Consider the following 7,041-nt stretch of genomic DNA (forward strand, 5'->3'; position numbering starts at 1 on the left):
AAGGGGTGGCTGGAGCCAAAAAAGTAAATAACTTGTATATTGGATTGATTTTTTTTACAATAGTCAGGGCTTGATATTTATACCTGGGACCTACGCATGACTCCCGTCTAAGCACGACTCATCACAATTTTTGACCCTAGAGAAAAGATTCCTAATTTAAGATAACTTGGACTCTAATCTTTCTCTTTTTGTAGAGTCCAACATGTTTCGTCCTGGCGCCAAACGTAGCCTTTGTCGTTATCTGCTGGCACTATCCGAAGAAATCCGATTCCAGTTTTTGCATCCGAATTAGCTAGTTCCGATCTGCACGCAATTGATTCCTTGGTGACATGATCTTGGGAGCTTTCGAGTCCCTATGACTCTTCTTCCAAATTTTGGTGTAGACACTAATATTCTGCTTAACCATGCTAATGCCATAGAAAGGAGTACTCTGAGTGATTTATCATTAATCCATACTTATCATATACATAATTTATCTTATGACTTACCCTTGTTGTGAGTAGAATATTGGTTATGGTTTACTTCTCCATCAATATCATAAGTTACATGTCCATGCCAGACCTTCCCTGTGGTAAAAATATAAATAACGATACCTGAAATACTCCCGGGTAAAGTGCTATAATGGTATAATTATCTATGCGCTTGTAGATTCCTTTCATTTATATATATTCTTCCTAGTCACATAAACTAATAAAGAACTACTCTAGTAGTAATACTAGGTAGTACCAACAAGCATTTCTGGCACCAACACTAGGGATGACAACTTAGTAAAAGATGCTAAGGAATATAAACAATATAGGGTTACTACTTAAAACAAGTGACACGTTAATAAATACCAACAAGTATTTTTGGCGCCGTTGCCGAGGAAGGTAGCTAGTCAAAGGAAGTATTGATAAACTTATACTTATTGATGTGATCGAAATAACCATTGACCTCTGCTCAAGTAGGATTACCCTTGTTCTGTGTACTTTTGTATCTAATGTAGGGTAATATATGACCAGTTTTGACCTTCTGACAAACTACATTGATGATTCAGAAGCATTACTTAAGAGAACTTAGGCTAAACTCAAGAAAGTTTTAGCTTTAGAGTCGAAAGACAACCATATAAGGTGAAGCTTAACACCAGAATTTGAAGCCATGTCTAACAAGACTCTTCGTGAGTTCTCTACTCCAACTACAGCCAACTTCCGTACTAGACCAACAGTCAATGTTGGAGACAATGGATTCAAGCTCAAGCCAGCCCTCATCAACATGGTGAAAGCAAGCCAATTTTGTGGAAAGGCACATGAAGATGCAAGTGCACATCTCCAACACTTTCTGGAGATCTGTAGCACTTTCACCATCAAAGGAGTGACCCAAGATGCCATACTACTTTGCCTCTTCCCATTCTCACTCTTGGGGAAGGCAAAGCAATGGTTCTACGCCAACAAAGATAGAAATAGTACATGGAATAACTGCTCCACTACCTTTCTAGCAAAATTCTTTCCCACATGCAAGACCAATGCTCTGCGTGGGCGAATCTCAAGCTTTTAGCAACAACATGATGAATCTATCCCTGAGGCATGGGAATGCTTTCAAGATTACATATCAGAATATCCACATCATGGGATGGAGAATTGTCTACTCATGTAGACTTTTTACCATGGGTTGACCAATAGTACTCGTGAGACTATGGATGCTGCTGCTAGAGGTGCATTCCTATCACTCACCATACCAGCTACAACAGCTCTTGTGGAGAAGATGGCCTCCAACCAAGGTTGGAATGAAGAATGTCTTTAGACCTACAAGAAAGGTGGAGGTATGCATCAACTCAAGAAGATAGACATGCTGTCTACCAAGATGGATCTGCTAATGAAGAAGCTTAAAGATTGAGCCAATGAGAAGCAAGAAGTCATGCACATTCATGATTCCCGCATGACGTGTGAAGAGTGTGGAAACACTAGGCATTCAGGGAGCAACTGCCCTGAGACCCATGAGGATGTGAACTTTGTCAACAACAACTACTTTCATCCTCAATAGAATCAAGGATGGAATCAGCAACAAAGGCCAAACTACCAAGGTAACTACCAGGGTAACCCTCAAGGTAACAATTTCAATAATTTCAATCAACCACCCTTGAGAGAATTAATTGCTGGCCAATCCAAACTTATGGAGGGATTATTCAGAAAGGTAGCTACCAATGATAAAATTCTAGAGAACATAAATAATAGAATGGATAGCTTTGCTTCTGCCATTAAGAACCAGCATAGCTTTAATAAAATGGTAGAATCATAAATAGCTTAGCTAGCAGCTACTGTTCCTTCGTCCGACAAAGGTACGATTTCGAGGCAACCGAAAGATCTAGAAACTGCAAATCTTGTCGATATTCATAATGCAGCATACTACTGTATACAACCATCGATGGGAAGGTGGATAGATTATACCTTGCCGGAAAAGAAGAGCGATCCTAGAAGACCTGTCATCCCCATCGCTATTGGACCGCACATTTTCCAAGAAGCTATCTATGACTTCGGAGCAAGTGTCAACATTATGCCTAAGGTAATCTATGATAAAATTAATGGAGATACTTTGTTGTACACAAATATGCATTTGCAGCTTGTAGATCAATCACTCTGCTACCCCAAGGGAGTTCTTTAAGACACCATTGTTCGAGTGGGACAATCATATGTTCCCATAGACTTTGTGGTTTTGGAAATAGGTGGAGATGTAAGGGCACCCATTATTTTGGGCCAACTTTTCCTAAGCACCGCAAAAGCCATCATCTATGCGGACAGTGCCAAGATCTGCTTCATAATCAAGGATAAAAAGGAGAAGTTTTCTTTCAAGAACCGCATCATGCAATCTCCTGGACATCTGTAGATGCCGTACCCACCCAAAGACACAACAGTGACAAAGAAGAAGAACAATAGGAGAAGGAGGAAGAACAAGGCTAGGCAGCCACAAGAAGAATCAGTCAACATGATCAATACAATCCGATCAGAGTACGACCACCTCCTCGCTTCACCATTCCTTGCTAAGAAGGATGATCTAGGCGTTCCAACAATCGAGTGTACCATTGGACAAAGAATTTTCCATAAGACCTTCTATGACATTGGATCGAGTGTCAACATAATATCCAAGGTAACATATGAATATTTATTTGGTAATGAACCTTTGTTCCCTACATATATGTAATTGCAGATGGTGGACCAATCAATCTGATTTCTGGAAGGAATAGCAAAAGATGTCATGGTAAGAATACATGATCACTATGCCCCTGCCGACTTCATGGTTCTAGACATGGGTGAAGAAGAAGATGATACACCTATCATATTGGGAAGACTGTTCCTCAACACAACTAACGCGATCTACGTTGAATCTGGACAAGTCCACTTCCAATTCCCTGGAGAGAAGGTATGCTATTATTTTAATAGTTATACCACTTATGAGTAGCCAAAGAAGTCCTGCTCTAGGGGGAGACGTCGATCATCCCAAAACCAAAAGAATAAACTCCCAAAGAATGAACGGGAAGAAGATGAAGAACCTAAAGAAGTTGTGAAAGATGAACCTACTCCACCTAAAACCGATCCACAGACTAAACATGTATGAAAGGAAAAGGTGATGTCATTTGTGTCAACATCACAAGAAATGCAACCATCAAGGTCTCCATCTCTGAGACTAGAAGATGCACCTGAAGAATAAAGGACTCTTCTCCAGTAAAGTCCTGTCCGGAGGACTTAAAAATCTAAACCCTCACTAGGAGGTAACATCGGTAGTTATCCATATTTACTTCCTAGCATTGTATGATTTATTTTCACCTTTAGAATATTTACTTTTATGCATATGCTTTGCATTTAGAAAATAAAATAAAAATTGCATCATCACATTATAAAAGCATAAAGCCCCATGTGAATAATTTTCTCAGTGTGTAAAAGCCCAAGGGAGTATTCACTGTGGTGGCATAAAAAATATATAAATAAAAATACCATACATACATATTTCTTGCATGCTTATAAAAATGGAAAATCTAAAAAGATATTAGAAAGACATCCTATTAAAAATCTGCCAAAATGGAAATATTTCTAACCTCAAGAACAACTAATCTCTAGATGGCTAACCACTAACCCCTTATCCTAATCTATTCCATGAGTTTTGGTATTCTTGTTGATATTTTGTAGGATGATATGATCAAGAGCAAGTTTACCTAGTTGACTTCATTCCAATCCAAAGAGAAGGACATCAGCTGGCAAATCTGCCCTGAAAAGGATCACTCCACTTCAACATTCGACCGCGCCAACATCCAGCTTGGGGGAAAGGCATCTCCCATGTATCTAGCTAAGTATTTCTTCCCCTTTTGTTCTATTATTTTTAAGTCATAAAAAGATGCATAACAAACTAAAAGTAAAATAAAAATTTATATTTGTATTAGCTATATATATAATAGTAAGGTGTGATCTTAAAAATAAAAACAAAATAAAAAGTGTGTGTCTAGTTTTCTGTTTTTAAGAGCTGAATAAATAAATGGACTCTGAAGGATAATCTCTTAACATGGAAATGATGAATATTTGCTATGTTCTAATTCCTTTCAAGTACCTAGTTTTCAGCCTTGAATTCTCCTGAGTTTTGGATACAACTATTTTGATATAAGAATTTACTTTGAACTTGAAACTCGTGGGTAGCATATGCTTGATCTAAGTCTAGGTAATTGACGGATATGATATGAGAAGGTCTGAGTTGTTGTTTATCTTGTGCCAAGTGACAATAAAGTTCTAGAGATTTATCTTTTGAAAAACATAAAAATTCTACATGATGAGCTCATGTATGACAAAGCTTGAATTCCTACTAAAGCCATACATGATATTTAGAATAGGAAAACTTCCACATATATGCTGCTTGTTTTGTATTGAGTTTAGTCAAGCTTTGTTGACCCTTATGAGAGGTTTATCATGCTCTTAAAATCAAGATCATGTACACACCACCCAAATATGCACTACTCCTACACTGGGGGTAGGCGCAAAAACATGCTATTTCATCTAGATCCACCTAAAAATGTTTTACTCCTACACTGGGAGAAAACAACAAAAATATTCTTGATAGGATATCCACCAAATAAATGCTCCAAGTTCTTATTGCTATCTCTCAAGAGTTTTGTTGCAGAAAAGAGACATAGGGCTATGCAAAAGTTATTCATAAAAAAAAGAGAAAAGAAAAAAGAGGTAAGAAAAAATGGACAAGTGTCCGAGATATCTAAAACAATGGGTACTCAGATGCCCATCTAAAAAGAAGAAGAAAGATGAATAAGATAGCCCATGTTTTCTTGCAAAGTTGTCTCCAAGTTTCAAAAGAGAGATATGTTTTCAAGGAGCATAGTAGAAATAGGTTAGCCACCATATATATATCCATCACATACATCCACACACATGCACAATTTGATTTGATTGTATGACTCAACTCTCTTTGGATCTGAGGTTTGACTTTACAATATATGTATCTCAAGTATGCTCTTTTATGCTTTCTCCACTCCTATGAGCTCCACATAAGCCTTAGTTGTAGGAAGAAAGAAAGGCATAACATCATTATTGCCTTGGTGAGAATCCACAAATATCACATATATTGAGAGACTTGAGAGTGTCATACAAAGGAAGCTTTGAGTTTTATTTTGAAAATCTATAAAAAATCTAGAATAATGGTTGAGCAAAGAACTTGAGACATAGTGCTTGACTTGATCGTTCCGTCTTTCAATTGCTCAAGACCCAAGTGAAGGCTGAGAATCCCCATGGTTGAAGGTAATATGGGTAAGTTTGAAAGTCAGACCAGTTTACTTTAATCCAGAGGAGAATTCTTGTTTGAATGCATGTGTACTTTTAAGGAGTGAAAGCATCGATGCAACTCCTAATCCATTTACTGAGTTTAGCTTTGCTAAGGGACTAGCAAAGGTTAAGCTTGGGTGAGTTTGTTGATGGTAGTTAACAAATATTATAAACCATCAATATAACATGTATAAGGGCATAAATATAATCACTAACAAAGGTCTAGGGGTTTAAGCTAACAAATTCTAAGAGTTTTGATGAATATGTATTTTCTGCAGGGTTTATCCAGAAAACCATTAAGGTGGACCTACATGTCAGATTTAATCATGCTTATCCACAGCGAAACCGACCCCAGAAGGTTCCAAAAGACTTGAGAGGACTCCACACCGAAGTGGAGGGAGAGGCTGGCCCCACCTGTAGGCTAGCTAGCCCTAGGGGCCCACTTATTAGCCCCCCGTTGCTATGTCGGTTCTCCACCACCTCCTAGATTCACAATATTCATGTTCTTAGTTATAATGTTCATCATCTACTTTGATTATATACTTAGTATAGCTAGTTTATCATTATGTTTATGCATAAGTTCGTATAGCGCTCGCTCTGATGTACATGGGGTGAGTGGTTGACATTGTGTAAGTGTGGTGCTTATACGTTGTTTACCTATGGATACACCCTATATTTTGGATCATGTGATAGATCGCGGATGTGACACTCCCATTGAGTCCTTTGTAGTCCACTCCTCGAATATAGGTGCAAGTGGGGTCTGATTACGATGGAAGATCAAGCTCTGTTCTTAATCTTCCTTAGTAATATCCCTTATGTGTTGATATAAAGATGACCTTAGCCATGACTACTAGGTGTAATTGCAATAATTAATGTATGCTTTGACTTGTAATTAAGAATGACTTATGAATTATTCCTCTAATTGCGACACAAAATTTTCGTCCTATGTCGAGGACACATGCAACAATCCAGAAGGGTCTGCTCGATGGAGCTGTAGATCCACCTAGCTTCAGCACAGGGATGGTTGATCCTGCACACTCCTCCCGAGACATGCCAATCAATTTGACCCTGTAATTGACAAGGAGAGAAAGCTTATCATTAATTAAGGGTGGAACTTGCCGGTGTTGCCAGACAGTCCCGAATGTGCGGCTCTGGGAGCCGATATGAAAGGAGATCGACTGAACAGTCGATTCTAGCATATTCATGAGAATAAATCGGTTAAAGCTCATTGGGTTGTATAAGAAGAATCAGT

The 7,041-nt window shown here is 38.3% G+C and overlaps 1 non-coding gene across 1 annotated transcript; it reads right to left on the reverse strand.

Annotated features, from left to right (window-relative positions):
* Nucleotides 1-1,501: 1,501 nt before the first annotated feature.
* Nucleotides 1,502-1,610, reverse strand: LOC136519180 (small nucleolar RNA R71). The gene has a single exon (XR_010774741.1). It is a non-coding gene; the product is annotated as a small nucleolar RNA R71 (small nucleolar RNA).
* Nucleotides 1,611-7,041: the final 5,431 nt, after the last annotated feature.

Source organism: Miscanthus floridulus, chromosome 17, assembly GCF_019320115.1.
Source record: "Miscanthus floridulus cultivar M001 chromosome 17, ASM1932011v1, whole genome shotgun sequence".
In the NCBI taxonomy this organism is placed as follows: Eukaryota; Viridiplantae; Streptophyta; class Magnoliopsida; order Poales; family Poaceae; genus Miscanthus; species Miscanthus floridulus.